Below are 21,436 nucleotides of genomic sequence, written 5' to 3'. Positions count from 1 at the left end.
AAAATTTCTTTTAAAGTTTAATTGTTCTAGCCAGTGGAAACAGATTAAATGCACTCATTACTTTAATTGAAGTCCAGGTAAGAACACTGTTTCTCTTATTTTTCGTATCTCAGTGTGTTTTAAATAAAGGAAATGTTGCATTAGAAAAAGTAGTTAACATGAAAGTTGCAGCTGGGAAAGGTGCCATGAAACCATCCGGTCTATTCATCTCCACAGCGATCTATTTCAAAAGTGCTTATCTCTGCTGCTATTATTACAATCGCAGAACATGACAGCACGCAGCAGATCAGAGATAAAACCGAAGGCTTCAGAGGCAGCTGGAAATAACACAGCTTAGCGTGTCATAGTCTCTATCCACCTTCCCCTCATCTCCAGCAGCCAGTTCTGAAAAACATTGCAAGCAGAGAAAATGAAGTTTGCTTTTGGCTTCTCTTACTACTCTTTCTTTACTCCCTCTTAGTGCTCTCTTTCAGCGTTGGCTCCCTTCTTCCCTCTGGTCAACGCATGTCTTATCACCACTCCTACAGAATTCATATGCTTCCAGTTATACGCTCCTTAATATCAGCATTATAAGTATTAGAGATGGCATTTTGAATACCACATGGTTTACTTCTTATTTGTGCTGCAATATTTTCCACATGTCCTTATCTACTTCCTACCATTCACTATTGCTCTCTGTACAGAACTTCTTTGTCTTGTGATTTTTATTTGAATTAATACAACAGAAGTCACCAGCATTAGAAAACAAGGTAGAAGGGGTGTTTGCTTCCCTTCTTCCTTCCTTTGAGGCTACCAGTTGGCAGTAGTTACTGCCACGATCTGTATGTCTCCCCAAATCTGTGTCTTAAAGCTTTATCATAATGGTGGTTGATATTAAAAAGTGGTACCTTTTAGGAAGTCATGAGGGCTCCATCCTCATAAACAGACTAGTGTCTTGTAAAATGACTGGAAGAAGAGCAGGCACTATTGTGTAGTAGGTTAAGCTACAGCTTGAGGTATCCTCATCCCATATTGGAATCCTTGATTTGAGTCCTGGGTCCTCCACTTTCTATTTAGCTTCCTACTAACACACACCCTAGAAAGCAGCAGATGACAGCTCAAATTCTGGAGTTCCTGCCACATTATGGAAGATTTGGTTGGACTTCTATAGTCCTGCCTTCAGTATGGGTGTTACAGGCATTTGGGGAGTGAACTAACAAATGGAAGATTTTTCTGTCTCTATTGGTCTGCCTTTCACATAATAAACATTTGTTAATAATAAAGGACTCAAAAGGAATAGTTAAGGTCCTTATTTGCCCTTCTGCCCTATTTTTTGCAGCATTCAGGCCCTTTACCTTGTGTCTCTTCTGCCATCTATGCTGAATGGACCTTCATTAGGCACCAGATGACAATGTCTTTATCTTGAACTTCTTGCCCTTGTGAAGTGTAAGAAATAAATGTTCTGTTGCTCACAAATTAGTCAGTCTATGGTATTGTTTTTACACCCACAAAAACAGACTATGACAGTTGCATTCTTCTGAAAGTCACAATTCTTATCCAGTGGCCTCTCTGTTTTTCTCTTTCTCTATCTCTATAACTTTCTCTTTGCCCAGTTCTGGTAACTTCTCTCCTTCCCCAAACCCTCTAGGCCGTACCAGTGGTGTGGCTTCACACTTTTGTTAGTCCTGTGATGGCCAACACCTTGGTTATCATCAAGACAGTATATGCTTTTGTTAGTAATCTCTTCGTTAAACTTGTGTTGACTGTCTTTAAAGGGTGCTACCAATATATTTCCCATCTCTTAATTTATATCTCTGAACATAAATGAGAAGTCTTGCTTGCCAGATCTCCCTTAAATACCAGAATTTGGTGCCCTAATTTTTTCTTATTTCTCCTCCAAAGTCACCTCCTATAAGACCTTCTGAATACTCTATATACAGTAATATCCCTTATCAGTCCACATCTGCTCACCCCACTATGCTTTCTTTGTGATGGTTGTCATCTACTTCATCGACTCTTTCCAACTCAAGTATATACTCATGAGGCAAGTCTTGTGTCTTTTTGTTATTTATGGAGGCTCAACCTCACCATCCAGGACAGTGTCCAGAATGCAGTAGCACTTAATAAAGAACTCTGATTCCCTTTTTTTTTTCCAAAATACTGTTAACTCCTTTTTATTTATTTTATGTATTTTTAATTTTATTTAAGGTATGCATATTTCATGCATTTCATAGACACATATTTAGGAACATAGTGCTTCTTCCACCCAACCTCCCCTCTGCCCATGCTCCCACTCTTATTCCTCAACTCTCTCCTATTGACTCCTTTTTAAATTGCCCCTTTTAAAGAGGAACTCCAGGTGGGCAATGCTTGATCTGAGAATCATGGGGCAGCATGGATTGCACTATGCTCAGTAGGTTCTAACTGTGTTGAGTGAGCTCCAGATTTCTAAAACCCTGAGTTGCATGTATGTGATTCCCATATGGATAAGGCCAGACATGGCATTGCCATTCTACAAATGTTAAAACTTTATGTTCCATAATCCTGTAGAAAATGAGAATTTGTACTATTTTACTTTAAAATTGATGATTCTCAAGATGAATGTGAATGTAAAGTGGGAAAGAAAAAATGAACTATATTTCGGAGTAGAGTGGGAAGTACAGGGTTATCACATATTGTCACATTATCTTAATGGACTCCCTATCTTCCTCTCCCTAGATGTGACTACATTTTCATTAGTTGCATGTGCATTGCAAGAGTGGCCTCTGACTCCTTACTCTACTTCTCCTGACTTTCCCCTACTGTGGATACCTGGACCCACCTCCCATCCACCTGCTCTTCCAGCTTCGTGTGCCCATCACAAATTTTGTGAGACTAACAGTTAGTCGCCTACTATTCATCTACTTTTTGCTTTTCTCTTTTATTTCTGAAGCGGTCAGAGAAAGGACAGTAAAGTCTGTAATTTGAGAACAACATCCTCAAGGTAAGGCAGGGACAAGTCTGGATAATAGCCCTGTGAGTGACCAGAGGCAGTGTGTGTGTATTTATAAGAGTCCCGTGTATTTTTAACCAGCAGGCATCAAGGTCTATAACCACATTTTTCTAGGGGCTGTACTCAGCCCTGTGCCAACCACACTAAAAAGCCTATAAATAACTTGGATCAGAGGAAATTGGAAAATGATGACTACACAAATACAAGGAGAATTTTTATGTTTTCCAAAACCCAAATGGCATTGACAGTTCGTTTCTCCTTGGTCATAAGGCACCATTCCTTAGAGAGCTATTAGAACTTTGTGATAGGGTGAGAACAGTCAGAGGCAGGAAAGGACAAGTCGCACAGTCCAGCCACTGTTGTGAAATTTGGTTTTCCCTCCCCCTTCTTTTTAATGATTTATTTGTTTATTTGAAAGTAAGAATTGAGGGCTGGCACCTTGGCTCACTTGCCTAATCCTCCGCCTGCGGCGCCGGAATCCCATATGGGCACCGGGTTCTAGTCCCAGTTGCTCTTCTTCCAGTCCAGCTCTCTGCTGTGGCCCGGGAGGGCAGTGGAGGATGGCCTAAGTGCTTGGGCCCTGCACCAGCATGGGAGAACAGGAGGAAGCGCCTGGCTCCTGGCTTCGGATCAGCGCAGTCGCCGGCCGTGGCGGCCATTTGTGGGGTGAACCAATAGAAGGAAGACCTTTCTCTCTGTCTCTCCCTCTCACTGTCTGTAACTCTACCTGTCAAATAAATAAATAAAAAATCTTTAAAAGAAAAGAAAGTAAGAATTGATAGAGAGAGAGAGAGAGAAAGAGAGAGAGAGAGATTGTCTTTCTACTGGTTCAGTGTTCAGATTACAACAGCCAGCACTGGATCAGGCCAAAACCAGAAGCCAGGAGCTTTATCCTGGTCTCCCATGTAGGTGGCAGTGGCCAAAATACTTGGGCCATCTTTCACTGCTTTTCCCAGGCCATTAACAAGGAGACGGATAGGAAATAGAGGAGCTTGGATATGAACTGGTGCTCCTATGTGATGCCAACATCACAGGTAGTAGCTTTATGAGCTATGAGCTATATCACAAATCTGGTCCCTTTTCTCTTCTATATTTTTTCAATATTCCACTTATATACTAGAAATGCATTCATTTCCTCTGTGATATTTGTCAAGCATGCTAACCAGGTGAATTCTCAGTATAATATGGGGACTAATTGTTGCCCTACATTAGCACATGGAAGGGTTAATGATTTAAAAGCATAATAGAACAAATACATCTTGTATTCATATTTTGGCTAGGTATAAGAAGTGAAATATATATATATATATATATATATATATTGTTGGAAGGAGGAGATTTTTGACATCATGAATGGTGGTATTTTATGCCACATGAAACTTGAATTGCTGCTGGGTGGAAAATGCTTTAATGTCTAAGAAAGTCATCATGAATGGTTTTACTATTTAGAATTCTTGACTTGGTGATGACTGAAGAAATGAGCAATATTTCTATTATAACGAACAATCATCCATTTTGAACACAAATCAATAGATGCAGGATCTTGGACACCTTGACTACACTGCTCTGACTTCCTCTAATACCTCTTTTAGTTCTAATACCTTGGCCAGTGGATAGAAACACACACACACACACACAAGAATCTGAGCACTCAGGTACAAATATTTTGGAAACAGTATTAGGGTAGCCCTTTGAATATAACTTTTTCTTATGGTTTATAGAAACTATATATATATTGAAATATTAACCCATATGCTATCTGTATTTTTGTAATACTTTGTGTCTTGCTATCATGTAAGATATCTTTTATTACAAAAATATATAGTTTTTTAATTATAATGCAATTTTATTTATCCATATAATTTTTGGGCTTCCTTTCCACAACCAAATGGCTGTAATGTCTCTAAATGTTACTTTTATAATGACTTTCTTTCCATTAAAAGTTTCAATTATTTCAATATTTAAGTATTTCTGTGAGGCTTTCCTTTTCTGATTTGTAATATTTACCTCCTTTATTAGCCCTTACAAAGCCAAATATGTACTAATAATTAATTACTAAGCAAATGAATATGCAGATGAAAGCATTGTAGATATGCAGATATCAATATAGATGTATATACTGAAACTAGGACACTGACATTTACCTGTGATGATTGTTAAGTTATTTAATGCAAACTATGATGGTTGACTTTATTAAGAACACTATACATTCTTTGTTTCAAAAGAAAATAAAAAAGGCTTAACCTTAGTCAAAATGATTTTTTTTTAATTTTGAAAGAAAATGGATGCAGTGATGTGTAACTAAGTCTGAGTGATATTTTCAGGATTAAAAATATTCATTAATAATGGGAGAAGGACTTCCTTGCATAAGAATGAATTAGTGCCCCTTCCTGAGATGTGGAGTCTGCCTTTTGTAACATGCCTCAGTGCAGTTGATCTGCTTATAGTATGATGCTGCTCAAAGCAGGAATAAGAAGTCTATTCCTTTTAAGCCCCAACATTCCCAGGTCACAAAGAAAACTAGAGACTATCTTTAGCTTATAAATAAGATTAAAAAATAAATCAACCTCAGATACCAGATGCACTAGTAAACTTAAATATGGGCACACAGCTTATAACTTGGTTGCCACATAAAAGCCCATGGACTCTTTAATTATTTAGATTTCACTATTAAAGCCCAATACTTTTGAGTTCAAGAATTGAAATCCTTGAAAGTCCTTTACATTCCCCTGGGAAGTATTACATATAAAACCATAATCATTTAATAAAAATAATGATGGTGGCTAACATTTATTGAGGGCTTAAGATGTACAAGAAACTCTTCTAAGCATTAGTGTTATCTCCTTTAATCCTTACAATAACCCAATGAGGTAGGTATTACTATCATCCTATTCTACAGATAAGGGAACAAAGATCTCTTTCTTGCTATTAAGTAACTACCCAGAGTCAAAGTTGGTGTGTGATGGTGCAAGGATTCTGTCCTGACATTTTACTTAATTGAACACCTATATTGATATAACCAATAGATCACACAATGGGAAAAATGGAGTTGACGTTGTTACCCTGCTGTTAACAACTAACACAGTTCCATTGTGAAAGCAGAGGCTAAAGAGGAGGCACACAAGTGGAAACTGGATGGAAGACAGAGCAGTTTCAGGACCAGAAATGGGGCAGGAGGACCAAACATTTTGTAGTTTGTACAGTTTTATTCCAGTACCACCTTAGAGTACCCATTATGATTTCCAGAATATGCAAGACCTCTTGAAATATTCAGGATTTCCTTTGGAGCTCTTTTCTTTGTACCAGGGAGAGCCTGGATGCGCCTCTGTGGAATGCTGCCATTCCTCTCTCTGTGTTTTCTTTGTTGCTTTGGTCATGGAATCACATCTCAGAGCCTTCCCACCTAGAGGGTTGCTAAGATCACTGTGCATGCAACTCTCAGCTTAGTCAAGGAAGTGGCCTTTTATTGTCCATCAAAATATAAGCAATATCAGAACTCAGGATGCTATGAGTTAGAATATAGCCAAATGGATAGAGTTCTTTTGCCCTCATGAGTGTTAGAGAAATACATTTAAAAAACAGGCAGCTGGGAAAAAAAAAGTAGTTAATTCAGGACAATTTCAAAGCATTTGTTGATTCTCTCTCTTTTTCTTGTCTTCTATGTGGGTAAAGTAGATCACAAGAGTTATTTTCTCCTATTCTGCAGGGATGAAGGAATCAGAATCATGGGTTTTGCAGGACTATGGCTGGCATCCCTTTCCCATTTCTGCTAGATCTATACTGATAAATCCAAAGACGACCTATTCTAGGTCCCAGCTGTACTTAGAGAATAAATACCACATAATCAAGCAAGCTGGACTTGATCACAGGATTCACACATCAAATGTCAATTCCTTTGAGAGAGTGGGCAGCAAATTCTGATTTGCTATGGACTTTGCCAGTTTATATAAGGAAATACTAGCCATACTAAAAGCCATCCCAAAAATCTTCCTGTTGATACAAGAGGAATACTCATAACTAATTTCTAGAGAAGAGGAGATGGAGTGATATTGCCTAAAAGGAAGGTCCTTATCTTACATAGGGAAACTTGGGCATTCAAGCTCTTACTGAGTGACCAATCTCTCCTTCTCTCTCTAATACACACACACACACACACACATATATATATATCAGGGCCGGCGCTGTGGCTTAACAGGCTAATCCTCCGCCTTGCGGTGCCAGCACACCGGGTTCTAGTCCCGGTTGGGGCGCCAGATTCTATCTAGGTTGCCCCTCTTCCAGGCCAACTCTCTGCTATGGCCCGGGAAGGCAGTGGAGGATGGCCCAGGTCCTTGGGCCCTGCACCTGCATGGGAGACCAGGAGAAGCGCCTGGCTCTTGGCTTCAGATCAGCACGATGTGCCGGCCACAGCGGCCATTGGAGGGTGAACCAATGGCCAAAAGGAAGACCTTTCTCTCTGTCTCTCTCTCTCTCACTATCCACTCTGCCTGTCAAATATATATATATATATATATATATATATATATATATATATATATATATGAAAAGCGAGAAAAGGGTCTGCTTATGCCATGGTCACATTAGTCTCTGATTCTAAAACACAACCCAGATTCTCTACAGTTCAGAATGTGTCCCACAGTCAACCGCATTCTTTTGTTTGTACAGAGAAGCAGGAGCTGGAAATGGCTTGTTAAAATAGCTCTGAGCTTCAGGGGTCCTAAACAGCTCACATCAAACAACAATTTGGTAGTTAAGGGTAAATAAATCAGCAATTCATAGATTATACTGCCCTTAACGAAGATGTGAGTTTACAGAAGTTCACTGGGCATTGGTGTTTTGGGACATCCCCAAGCCCTGAGCACTGAAAGATTAATCAGGATATTTAGAAACTAAAACCTGCCTGAGTGTTTGCAGCAGTCATGCAAAGTGCTTCTTTTGTTTAGAAGGTTTTGGATGGAAAGTCTGGAGTCTGTTTATTATATTTTGTTATTTGCCACATCTATTCAATGACCCAAATGCTCCATTTCGTGCAGTTTAATCTCAGACCAAATGCCGTTAACTATCTGAGAATGACTTTTCCTGATTTTTCCACAGTTTCCAATTGAAGCTGTAATAGATCCTTATTCTAAGTCTCTAACCAGGTACTGTGAGAAATCACCATGCTTCGCTGTGGGAGAGAGAACAGAGGGGATGCTGAAGCAGTGCCTTTGGAAGCTTCTATCAATGAAAGGAGATGATAAAAATAAGCAGTTATAGGAAGCAGTATAAAGTACATTAAAAAAGAAACAGTGGTCATTGCAATTCAATAGCCAAATCCACAGAAAAAAGGAAAATAGCGAAAAGCTTATCCTCAGTGTTCAGAGAGTCTGCTGATGGCTTTGTAGATGATGCTCCTTTGGAACATTACAACACAGAGCAGGCCAGAATTTAGAAATGTGTGTGGTGGGCACTACAATAAAAAGACTAATTCTCATGTTAAAACAATGAAGGTACCTCTCCTAAGATAAAGAGAGGTTCTGATAATTTATTTATTTTGAAGGATTTAATATCTCATCAAGAAATATATGATGAATTAATTTATAAATAATGAATAAAAAGAGATTGGCTGTTTTTTAAATTGTACTTATTATTTTATTTGAAAGACAGAGAGAATGAAAGAGAGAGAGAGAGAGAGAGAGAGAGATAGAGAGAGAGAGATTTTCCAACTTGCTGGTTCACTCTTCAAGTGATTGGAAGAGCCAGGGCTAGGCCAGACCAAAGTCAGGGGCCTGGGACTCAATCATAGTCTCCCAAGTGGGTAGCAGGCACCCAAGTATTTGAGTATCACTGTTACCTCCCAGGTTGCAAATTAGCAAGAAGCTGGAATCAGAAGTAGAGCTAGACTTTAACCATCACTCAGTTAAGGGGTATAGGCAATGCCCACCCTTGCAGAAGGGATTTTTCTTTGTTTTGTTTTCTAAGATTTTATGATCTTAAGAACAATTGTAAGATCAGAAGTTTTGGAAATGGAAATGGAAACTTAGGAACAAGTTGCTATATGACCAAAGTAATATGAGTAGATAACATCTAGAGGGTATGCTGGGGAGTTGGATCACCTGGCTCATGACTTGTTCTGCATAGTTGAAGTTGGAAGCTTATTTTCCCAAAGCTTTCAAAACTCCCCATTTCATTTATTTTATTATAGGTACAGAGGTTGCTACATTAAGGGTAAGATCTGGTTGTCCCCTCCTCCTCTTCCTCTTATTAGTAAATGGTACCCCCATGATCATCTTGAATTCTTTTTTTTTCTTTTAAATATTTATTTATTTATTTATTTGAAAGTCAGAGTTACACAGAGAGAGAAGCAGAGACAGAGAGAAAGAGAGGTCTTCCATCTTCTGGTTCACCTCCAATTGGTCGCTATGGCTGTAGCTGTGGCAACCTGAAGCTAGGAGCTAGGAGCTTCTTCCGGGTCTCCCACTCGGGTGCAGGGGCTCACAGACTTGGGCCATCTTCTACTGCTATCCCAGGCCATAGCAGAGAGCTGGATGGGAAGTGGAACAGCTGGGTCTTGAACCGGCAGCTATATGGGATGCCGACACTGCAGGAAGCGGCTTTACCTGTGATACCACAGTGCCAGCCCCTATCTTGAACTCTTAAAAATTCAAATTCCACACATAAAAGGACTCTACTGGCAACTTAGAAACATAACATTTTTTTCTCTTCAATTCTTGCTAACCTTGGAATGCAGAAAGTGTAAGATGTCTGATTGAATTTTTCTCCTGCACATGCCTGACAAGGGTGTCTATTGTCACTTCAGGTATGGATAAATCCCAACTCAGGATTTCAGCGATTTTTGTAAGTTGCATTGTTTTGTTTGTTTATTTGTTTCACTTTTTAATCTGGAGACCTCAGTCACTGAAACTATTTTATTGTCATGACCCTCCCAATCATTCTGAAATTTCCATGGTATGTATGGATGTAAGTAAATTTTTTTTTAACTTTTATTTAATGAATATAAATTTCCAGTATACAGCTTATGGATTACAATGGCTTCCCCTTCCCATAATTTCCCTCCCACCCGCAACCCTCCCCTCTCCCGCTCCCTCTCCCCTTCCATTCACATTAAGATTCATTTTCAATTCTCTTTATATACAGAAGATCAATTTAGTATAAAGATTTCAACAGTTTGCACCCACATAGAAACACAAAGTGAAACATACTGTTTGAGTACTAGTTATAGCATTAAATCAAAATGTACAGTACATTAAGGACAGAGATCCCACATGAGGAGCAAGCGCACAGTGGCTCCTGTTGTTGACCCAACAAATTGACACTCTAGTTTATGGCACCAGTAACCACCCTAGGCTGTCGTCATGAGTTGCCAAGGCTATGGAAGCCTTCCAAGTTCCCCGACTCTGATCATATTTAGACAAGGTCATAAAAGACAGGGTGAGGATAGTAACCAATGATCCTAAGAGTGGCATTTACCAGGTCTGAACAATTATACAGCATTAAGTGGGGAAGAGGACCATCAGTACACACAGGTTGGGAGTAGAGCCATTGGTGGTAGAGTAGAGGTTATGATTACAAAGGAATGAGGCCCAAGTGCACTAGACAGGGTCTAGAACAAAGGACAGAGTCATTATTAGAGGAGCTAAGAAAGGTGCTGTCTAAGCTACAATTAAGTTTTCTGATTGAGAGGCAAATAGAACCTGATAGAAGGGGCTTGATAATATTCTTGTGGGCTTTAGGCCTTGTAAGTTAAGAGGCCCAGACCTATCTATCTCTTCACATGGGGTATATCCTAAGGGAGGTGTGAACCTCCTAGGGGAAGGCACTCTGTTGACTTTCATTACTTGGCTGCCCTGGGAGGAGAGCTGGCCAGCTCTTTACCTGGATGTAAGTAAATTTTAAAGCATATGCATTCTATTGGTAATTCTATACATCTTGTTTCAGGTATTTTAAAAGAAGACTACATAATATCAGAGAAGTAAATTCTGACACTTCAATGAGATCTGCCTGGTTTGGTGCCTACTCTATAAGATTTTCCGAGGAAGTGGCTGCATAAAGCCAAGTAATCCAGGTACAGAGAGTCCTTGTTCTGACTCCAGTGGACTTGGTGAATCCCCTTGTTGGAAATGCCATGATGGATAGCACTGTGAGCTCTGTTCCTCAAATAATCTATAAAGAAGTTAAAATTCTTTCAAAGCACATTTCTTAGAAGGAAAATGGGATTTTGTCATTGCTTGACTTCTCTGACAATAAGAATCACTACTGTCTTCTGGTAGTAGACTTTTCAGTGGGTAGTGGGCCCTGGTATCATGGTCTATTTACTACATTTGCAGAAGAAAGCTTGATGTGCATCAGGTTAATCTATTTTTCATGAGTGAGAACAACATACTCAAACTAGCACCTGAGGCTAGGATAAGTATTTGCAAGCACATCATCAAAGCCTCTGCCAAATTTTCCTAGCTCTCAGCCCACATTTTCCATTATATGACATTGTCCATTGTAGCCATTGTATATAGCTTCTGCCCTATCCAACACCACATTGTGGGTAACATACATACAGGTCTTAGGAATTTTTGTATCAGATATATCCAAATCCCTTTCTACTATCTATGGACACCAGCATTTGGATGCTATCACTTCATCAGTGTGGGTTAACCTCTTTTCCATTTGTTTAGATATGTGAGCCAATGTAAGGTCTATACCTTTCAACTCTTTTTTTTTTTTTGGCCTTTAATAGTATATCTGTTGGTGTGCATTCCCCTCAGCACCAGGTACTGTGCTAGGACTCAACAAGCAAAAATAAACAGGGAAGCTCCATTTGGTGTTTCTTACTGTGATACAAACTACTACTGTGATCCAAACTCCTTTATTTCTGAGATGCAGGGGGCTCTTGCTATCCTTTAATTGGATTGAGGGTTCAAAATCCCTTATATAATTTCCTATTTACAAACATTTTTACAAATCTCCGAGGCAATAGAAATACATGTTAGATTTTTAGTTGATCTTCAAGCCTATGTTTTTCCTTGTGTTATTGGGGAACACAAAGGTGGTTTCCTGTATAGACTGCATCGCTCAAACAAAAATGATCTTGGTAGGGACAACATTTCCTAACATTGTGATTCTGAACCCAGGTATGGGGGTGGCTGAGATATCAGAATCATGTTTAGAGCTTTTCAAATTTTATTTCTTATCCCAATTCTGTCATTTTTCTTTGTATAAATCTTAGAAAACAGATTTGTGTCACGATGAGAAGGTCAGACCTTTCAGGCCAGGTGATCAGTTGGAGTGTAACAGAAAAGGGGACAGGGAAACAAGGTTGACACTCAGTCAGGTGTCTGGGTGCAAGGTGACACAGGTTACTGAGCTGTAGAACACAAGAGGAGAAACAAGCTTCAGAGGATGTACATGAAAGGGTTTGGTATTGTCTAGCTGAAGGAAAGTCCAGGTATATCTACTTTCTGCGGAGTCTGTTTCCTCATGTCTTAAGTTTTTCACATCCTGCTCACTGGGGACCAGTCTCATTTAGTTAGCAATCACAGACACTTCTATTTCCTGATTCAGGAAATGCACTTCTGGTGCTGATTCTGCTCCTAACTGCTACTATCCAATTCCAAACAATGCTGGCACTACAAGAGTATGACCTATTTGAAACTTTTCCAGTAACGTTTCAATCTGCAAAATGATGAGAATGATGAGCAAGTCAAGGCCAAGGACAGAGCACAGTGTCGGGCCCCTAGAGATGTATTTTCAAGTTAATGCTGATCTGTTGATTAGAACTCATTTATGTGATCACCCAGCTAGTTCACATTTATAAAAAGTATATATATATATATATAATTATTACATATAAAATATATATTATATATATAATTAGTATAGCCAAGAGTGAGAATACAGGTATTGTGTGCTTTTGGCATTCCTTTTTGGCATTCCTATCTAGTATCAATGTCAAAAGCTATTTCACAGGACAATAGTACTAATGTATGGACTCTCATGGTAAAGGCAATGAAGGGGTATAGACAGATCTGACACTGAAGTCAAATGTGGTGGACATGCTCCCCCTGCACTGAGAACAGGAGAAGAGAGTTCTATGAAATGTCCTTTCTGGAATCAAATACTAACACATTGGGACTATGAATTGATTGGCTGTTAATTGGGGTGTTCATATTAAGTACATCAGAAGGTCAGAGGAAAGAAAAAGTCAAATTTCTCTAGATCCCTTATCAGTTACTCAAGTCGCAGGGACTGAGCCTCACTGTATAAGGCACACTTTGAGTATTGTGGGGAGAAGAGATTTGTTCTCAGCACTTACCCAAAATCCAGTGAAGGAGAGGAAGAGCCCTTTTAACCTGAATAGAGGATGAATGCACATTTGGGTGCCCTGTAAAAATATTAGTAGAGCCTCTCTATTAAGAAAGAGATGCATAGAAGATTTGCCAAGGGTGTGGGCACTTTCAGCAGATTCATTTAAAAGGGGGGTTACTCAATTGGAGACATGGCAAATGGAACACATTTTATTGTCTTAAAAATAATGATCAATATTTTTTAGGTCTTTTTTTTTTTTTGTGTGTGTGTGTCTTGACTTTCCATGCCTAAAATACTCTCATGGGCTCTTCAGCCAGATCTCAATGCCTTAAGGGCTGATTCTGAGGCCAGAGTGCTATTTAGGACATCTGCCATTCTATGAGTCTACTGGGTATCCCGCTTCCCATGATGGATCGTTCTCTCCCTTTTTGATTCTATCAGTTAGTATTAGCAGACACTAGTCTTGTTTATGTGATCCCTTTGACTCTTAGACCTATCAGAGTCATCAATTGTGAACTGAAATTGATCACTAGCACTAGTGAGATGGCATCGGTACATGCCAGCTGGATGGGATTGTATTGGAATCCCCGGGCACATTTCTAACTCCACCATTTGGGTCAAGTCCGATTGAGCATGTCCCAAATTGTACATCTCCTCCCTCTCTTTTTCCCACTCTTATATTTAACAGGGATCACTTTTCAGTTAAAATTTAAAAACCTAAGAATAATTGTGTGTAAATTACAGAGTTCAACCAATACTACTAGAACAAAAAAATACTAAAAAGGATAAAGTATTACATTGTACATCAACAGTCAGGACAAGAGCTGATCAAGTCTCTGTTTCTCATAGTGTCCATGTCACTTCAACAGGTTTCCCCTTTGATGCCCAGTTAGTTGTCACTGATCAGGGAAACCAAATGATATTTGTCTCTATGGGACTGGCTTATTTCACTCAGCATAATGTTTTTCAGATCCCTCCATCTTGTTGCAAATGACCGGGTTTCACTGTTTTTGACTGCTGTATTGTATTCTACAGAGTACATGTCCCATAATTTCTTTATCCAGTCTACTGTTGATGGGCATTTGGGTTGGTTCCAGGTCTTAGCCATTGTGAATTGAGCTGCAATAAACATTAATGTGCAGATGGCTTTTTTGTTTGCCAAATTAATTTCCTTTGGGTGAATTTCAAGGAGTGGGATGGCTGGGTTGTATAGTAGGGTTATATTCAGGTTTCTGAGGAATCTCCAGACTGACTTCCTTAGTGGCTTAACCAGTTTGCATTCCCACCAACAGTGGGTTAGTGTCCCTTTTTCCCCACATCCTCGCCAGCATCTATTGTTGGTGGATTTCTGAATGTGAGCCATTCTAACCAGGGTGAGATGGAACCACATTGTGGTTTTGATTTGCATTTCCCTGATTGCTAGTGATCATGAACATTTTTTTCATGTGTCTGTTGGCCATTTGGATTTCCTCTTTCGAAAAATGTCTATTGAGGTCCTTGGCCCATCTCTTAAGTGGGTTGTTTGTTTTGTGGTTGTGGAGTTTCTTGATTTCTTTGTAGATTCTGGTTATCAACCCTTTATCTGTAGCATAGTTTGCAAATATTTTTCCCATTCTGTCGGTTGCCTATTCACTTTTCTGACTGTTTCTTTTGAAGTACAGAAACTTCTCAATTTGATGCAACCCCAAATGTTAATTTTGGCTTTGACTGCCTGTGCTTCTGGGGTCTTTTCCAAGAAGTCTTTGCCTGTACCTATATCTTGCAGGGTTTCTCCAATGACCTCTAATAATGTGATGGTGTTGGGTCATAGATTTAAGTCTTTAATCCATATTGAGTGAATTTTTGTGTAAGGTGAAAGGCAGGGGTCTTGCTACATGCTTCTGCATGTGGAAATCCAGTTTTCCCAGAACCATTTATTGAATAGACTGTCCTTATTCCAGGGATTGGTTTTGGATCCTTGATCATATATAAGTTGGCTTTATATGTTTGGATTGATTTCTGGTGTTTCTTTTCTGTTCCATTGGTCTATCCATCTTTTTCTGTACCAGTAGCATGCTGTTTTGATTGCAACTGCCCTGTAGTATGTCCTGAAATCTGGTATTGTGATGCCTCCGGCTTTGTTTTTGTGTTAAAGATTGCTTTAGCTATTCAAGGTCTCCTGTGTGTCCATATGAATTTCAGCATCATTTTTTCCAGATCTGAGAAGAAGGTCTTCGGTATCTTGATTGGTATTGCATTGAATGTGTAAATTGCTTTTCAGAGAATGGGCATTTTAATGATATTGATTCTACCAATCCATGAGCATTTAAGATTTTTCCAGTTTTTGGTATCCTCTTCTATTTCTTTCTTTAAGGTTTTGTAATTTTCATCATAGAGATCTTTAACATCCTTGGTTAAGTTTATTCCAAGGTATTTGATTGTTTGTAGCTATTGTGAATGGGATTGATCTTAGAAGTTCTTCCTCAGCCATGGCATTGCCTGTGTATACAAAGGCTGTTGATTTTTGTGCATTGATTTTATATCCTTTTGCCAAACTCTTCGATGAGTTCCAATGGTCACTTAGTACAGTTCTTTGGGTCCCCTAAATAAAGAATCATATCATCTGCAAAGAGGGATAGTTTGAGTTCTTCCTTCCCGATTTGTATCCCTTTAATTTCTTTTTTCTTCCTAATAGCTCTGGCTAAAACTTCCAGAACTATATTGAATAGCAGTGGTGAGAGTGGGCATCCCTGTCTGGTACCAGATCTCAGTGGAAATGCTTCCAACTTTTCCCCATTCAATTTGATGTTGGCCTTGGGTTTTTCATAAATTGCTTTGATTATGTTGAGGAATGTTCCTTCCATACCCAGTTTGCTTAGAGTTTTCATCATGAAAGGGTGTTGTATTTTATCAAATGCTTTCTCTGCATCTATTGAGAGAATCGTATGGTTTTCTTCTGCAGTCTGTTAATGTGGTGTATCACATTGATTGTTTTGTGAACATTGAACCATCCCTGCATACCAGGGATAAATCCCACTTGGTCTGGGTGGATGATCTTTCTGATGTGTTGTTGCATTCTATTGGCCAGAATTTTATTGAGGATTTTTGCATCTATGTTCATCAGGGATATTGGTCTTAATTCTCTTTCAATGTTGCATCTTTTTCCGGCTTAGGAATTAAGGTGATGCTGGCTTCATAAAAGAATTTGGGAGGATCCCCTCGTTTTCGATTGTTCTGAATAGTTTGAGAAGAATTGGAGTTAGTTCTTCTTTAAATGTCTGGGAATTCAGCAGTGAATCCATCTAGTCCTGAGCTTTTATATGTTGGGAGGACCTTTATTACTGTTTCAATTTCTGTCTCAGTTATGGGTCTGTTTAGGTGTTCTATGTCTTCCTGGTTCAATTAATGTAGGTTGCATGTGTCCAGGAATCTGTCCATTTCTGATAGGTTTCCCTGTTTGCTGGCATACAAGTCCTTGTAGTAATTGCTGATGGTTCTTTTTATTTTTGTGGTGTCTGTTGTTACATTTCCTTTTTCATCTTTGATTTTATTTATTTAGCTCTTCTTTCTTCTTTTATTAGTTAGTTGGGCCAATGGGGTGTCAATTTTGTTTATTTTTTCAAAAAAACAGCTTCGCGTTTGGCTGATTTTTTGTGATTTTTTTGGGGTTCAATCCTGTTGATTTCTTCTCTGATTTTAATTATTTCTCTTCTCATACTAGATTTGGGTCTGGTTTGCTGCAGATTTTCTAGATCCTTGAGATGCATTGAAAGCTCATTTATTTGGTGCCTTTCCAATTTCTTGATGTGGGCACCTATTGCTATAAACTTTCCTCTTAACACTGCTTTTGCTGTATCCCATAAGTTTGGTATGTTGTGCTGTTATCCTCATTTACTTCCAGAAAGTTTTTGATTTCTCTTTTGATTTCTTCTATGACCCACTGTTCATTCTGGAGCATGTTTTTCAATCTCCATGTGTTTGCATATGCTCTAGGGATTCCTGACTTGCTAATTTCCAACTTCATTCTTTTATGGTCTGAGAAGCTGCATTGTATGATTCTAATTCTTTTGAATTTGCTGAGACTTGCTTTATGGCCTAGTATGTGGTCAATCCTAGAGAAGGTTCCATGTACTGCTGAGAAGAATGTAAATGCTTTTGGTGTAGGATGAAAAGTTCTGTAGATATCTTTTAGATCCTTTTGGGCTATAGTGTCATTTAAATCTGCTGTCTCCTTGTTGATCTTCTGTCCTGTTGATCTGTCTATTTCTGAGAGTGGAGTATTGAAGTCCCCCAGTTCTATTGTATTGGGGTCTAAGTCTCCCTTTAAGTCCCTTAACAAATCTTTTAAATAAACCGGTGCCCTGTAATTAGGTGCATATACATTGATAATAGTTATATCTTCCTGTTGAATTGATCCCTTATTCATTATATAGGGTCCCTCTTTGTCTCTCTTAACAGTTTTTGTGTTAAAGTTTATGTTGTCCGATATTAAGATGGCTACGCCTGCTGTTTTTTTCATTTCTGTTGGCATGGTATATCTTTTTCCAGCCATTCACTTTCAGTCTGTATGCAACTTTGTTGGAAAGATGTGTTTCTTGTAGGCAGAAAATAGATCAGTTTTGTTCCTTAACCCAATCAGCCAATCGGTGTCTTTTAACTGGACAGTTCAGGCTATTAATGTTCAATGTGACTATTGAGAAGGAGTAACTTTGCCCTGCCATTTGCCAAAGATATTTTCTAATATATGCTTTGAATTCCCTGTGATCTTTTGCTGTGAGTTTTCCTTCCTTTACCTTCTTTCATATTGATGACTCTGTTTCTGTGTGTAATACATCTTTAAGCATCTTTTGCAGGACTGGATGAGTGGTGACAAATCCTTTCAATTTCTGTTTTCTATGAAAGGTCTTTATTTCACCTTAATTCTCGAATGAGAGCTTTGCAGGATATAATATTCTGGGCTGGCAGTTTTTTTCTCTTAGTACCTGGGCTGTGTCTCGCCATTCCCTTCTAGCTTGTAGGGTTTCTGATAAGAAGTCTGCTGTGAGTCTAATTGGAGATCCTCTGAGAGTAATCTGACATTTCTCTCTTGTACATATGAGAATATATTCTTTATGTTTCACTGTGTTGAGTTTGATTATGATGTGTCGTGGTGAGGATCTCGTTTGGTCAGGTTTATTAGGGGTTCTATGAGCTTCTTGCACTAGGATGTCTCTGTCCTTCTCCAAACCCGGGAAGTTCTCTGCAAGTATCTCACTAAAAAGGCCTCTAATCCTTTCAATCTCTCCATGCCTTCAGGAACTCCTAGAACCTGAATGCTGGGTTTTTTAATAGTATCCTGTAGATTCCCAACAATATTTTTTTGGATATCTAATTTTCTCTTCTTTTCTTTGGTTTGACTGTATACTTTCCTGTGCTCTGTCTTCTAAGTCCAATATTCTCTCTTCTGTTTCACTGACTCTGTTTTTAAGGCTCTCTAATGTGTTTGTCATTTGATCTATTGAGTTCTTCATTTCATTTTGATTTCTCTTCTCTATCACACTTTACTGTTCTACTAGTTTCTGTATTTCATTTTGATTACTCCTTAAGATTTCATTATCTCGAAGGAGATTTTCTATCCTGTCTAGTAAGGAATTCCATAGCTCAAGCATTTGTTTTTGAACACTTCTAACTGTTCTTATCATAAATTTTTTGAAATCCGTGTCTTGCATTTCTTCCACCTCATCATGTTCATAATCTTGGCTTGGGGTGTCTTGTTCATTTGGGGTTGTCATAATGTCTTCCTTGTTCTTGTTTCCTTGATTTCTGCATTTGTTGCTTGGCATCGTAGAGATATTCTTTGGATTCTTCTTCCCTCGCTGTGGTGTTTTTTCTTGTTATACTATGACTGTATAAGTGGACTGTCTGCTTTTGATGGAGCCTTAGAGGTTTGAGATGGGTGTGGCCTGAGAGCTCTTTTTGGTTCCTCAGGGTTAAGGGTGTGCCAGAGGTGACACTCCCAGGTTAGGTGTGGTAAATCTCTCTGTCTTTCTTTCTTTTTTTGATTCAAAAGGGAAGTAATTCCACACAACTGAACGGAATTGGAGGTAGTTAGCAGGAAAATGATATACCTACAGGAGTCAGTGATTGGAAGCTCTTTCCCAAGGACCACACAGGGAATCTGTGCTGCCCTCAGTGTGGGCTCAAATTCTCCTGTAGTCTCCCACTGGGTTGCCAAGGTTACTGAATTGTAGCGTCTCTGGAGAGTACTCACGTGAATTTTGTGAGTTCTCTCCTCCACCGTCTCTTTTTGCATAGTCTTAGTTAATTAGCACCACACATTCACTAGGTCCTAATCTCCTGTTATTTCACCCCCACCCCGATTCAGGTTTTTCTGCTTAGCTGATGGCGGGTGCAGACCTGAAGTAGCCCTTCTTATGATGTATGTCTAAAATGGTGCCTGCTCTTTGTCTTGCTCGCGAAGCAAGGTGAGCGGAGAGAGAGAAACTCGTGTTCGTATCGGTCACTTTTTTTTTTTCCTCTCTCTTCTAGATACCCTGGTGAACTTTTCCCCACAGGGTTTCAAGCCTTGTTCCCTCTAGTCTCCTCTTTATGCTTGCCTGCTGGTATCTCAGGCTATTGAGGTTCGGTTCACCTTGCGTTCCAGCGCTGGTGTGTTGATTCTGCCACTGGTGTCCCAAACCATGGGCTCCCACGGTCTCCACGCAGGTCCACTGTGAATCACTAGTTCCAGAAGAGTTTCCTCTGCTGTTTTTTCCCCTACTCTTCCTTGAACCTGCAGTATCTCCACTTTCATTAAACTGTCTCTTCCCGGACTATCAGTGTGCTCCCTTCCTATTCCACCATTTTGCCGTTCTCCATAAATAAATCTTTTAAAAAAAGAAGTATATTTACAAGATCACTACCATGTTGCAGATCTCTTTATATTTAATCCTTTCTCACTCAAAGTCACTGTTTTCCTTTCAGGATTTTTTTTGAAATCTGATTCTTGCTCATTGTGTCTCCAACTTGGTGATCCAAAATGAGATAATGATAAGATTGATGACTGTTATTGATGATGATACATATACAGTAGTATCTTTATCCTCACAAAGGTTTTTATTATCTCACCTTGTCACCTAAATAAGCCTTGGAAGGTTTCTATTATCCTGTTAGAATAAAATAAAAAAGAAGAAAACCAGAGAGAAAATAGAAATTGACCTTTGACTACACAAACTTGGGACCATGCAGAGGTGACCAAACTCTTAGCCTGAGATCCTACTGGGAGAGAAAAACAAAAATTACAAGAACAAGAAAGTGAATCAAAACAAGTATGTGTCTTTATTGCTATACTGTTGCTAAAAAAAAAAAAAAAATTCCAAAGTTCATGCCAAAACTCTTGCATTGGTATACATTTTCATTCTCTCTACTTTTCATATGATTACTAAGATCTTTAAAGTCAGAGCATTACACCGTTTTTTTTTTGTTTTTTTTTTTTTTTTTAGATGCAAAAGCAAGAGGATTTTTATTAGGCATTTGCACAAATGGGCTCCCTTGTTGGGTCTTAGTCCACCCGTACAAGGATGGACTGGGTCCGGGGAAAGGCAAGTGCGCCGCTCGCCCGTTCCCCAGCCTCCTGGTCCCGGAGACAATCAGACGCAGCGGGGAGCCAAGTCTAGCAAGGACTCAGTCACCTTTTGCATAATAGTACCTTTTATAACACAAAACTGCAGAGTCATTGGGGCAGGGCTAAGGGCCAACCAATCACTTAAAAAATCACCTTATGGGGGGATTTCTATAGGACTAGCCCTATGTCTATACACTTGTTACTAGTTTTGTTACCTCCCCTGATGTTGCGTAGCCAGTTAGTTTTAGTGGTAAACAACTTTGGATTCCGCCCATCTTACTTCCTCTGGGCGCCATCTTACTTGGCTCCGCGTGGCTTCGTTCCGCACAGCTCGGGCGGGGGCACCCTGGAGCAGCTGCGCATGCGGAGCCCCCGGGCCGGGCCTGGCCTGGCCTGGCCTGGCCTGGCCACGCTCATGCCCCACAGATTCCCCCTTTTTGTTTTAGCACGCGGTCCCTGTCTTAGGTTGCCCCCAGCTGTCCTTGCCCTTACCCGTCATTGGTAACCCAGGCAGCTTGGCCATGAGCCCTGTCTTAGGTTGGTGCAGGACGCTGGGTGCTTTACCCGTCTTGGGGTGTCGCGTG

This window comes from Lepus europaeus, chromosome 9 (genome assembly GCF_033115175.1).
Source record: "Lepus europaeus isolate LE1 chromosome 9, mLepTim1.pri, whole genome shotgun sequence".
In the NCBI taxonomy this organism is placed as follows: Eukaryota; Metazoa; Chordata; class Mammalia; order Lagomorpha; family Leporidae; genus Lepus; species Lepus europaeus.
Note: the sequence above shows the minus strand (reverse complement) of the source record.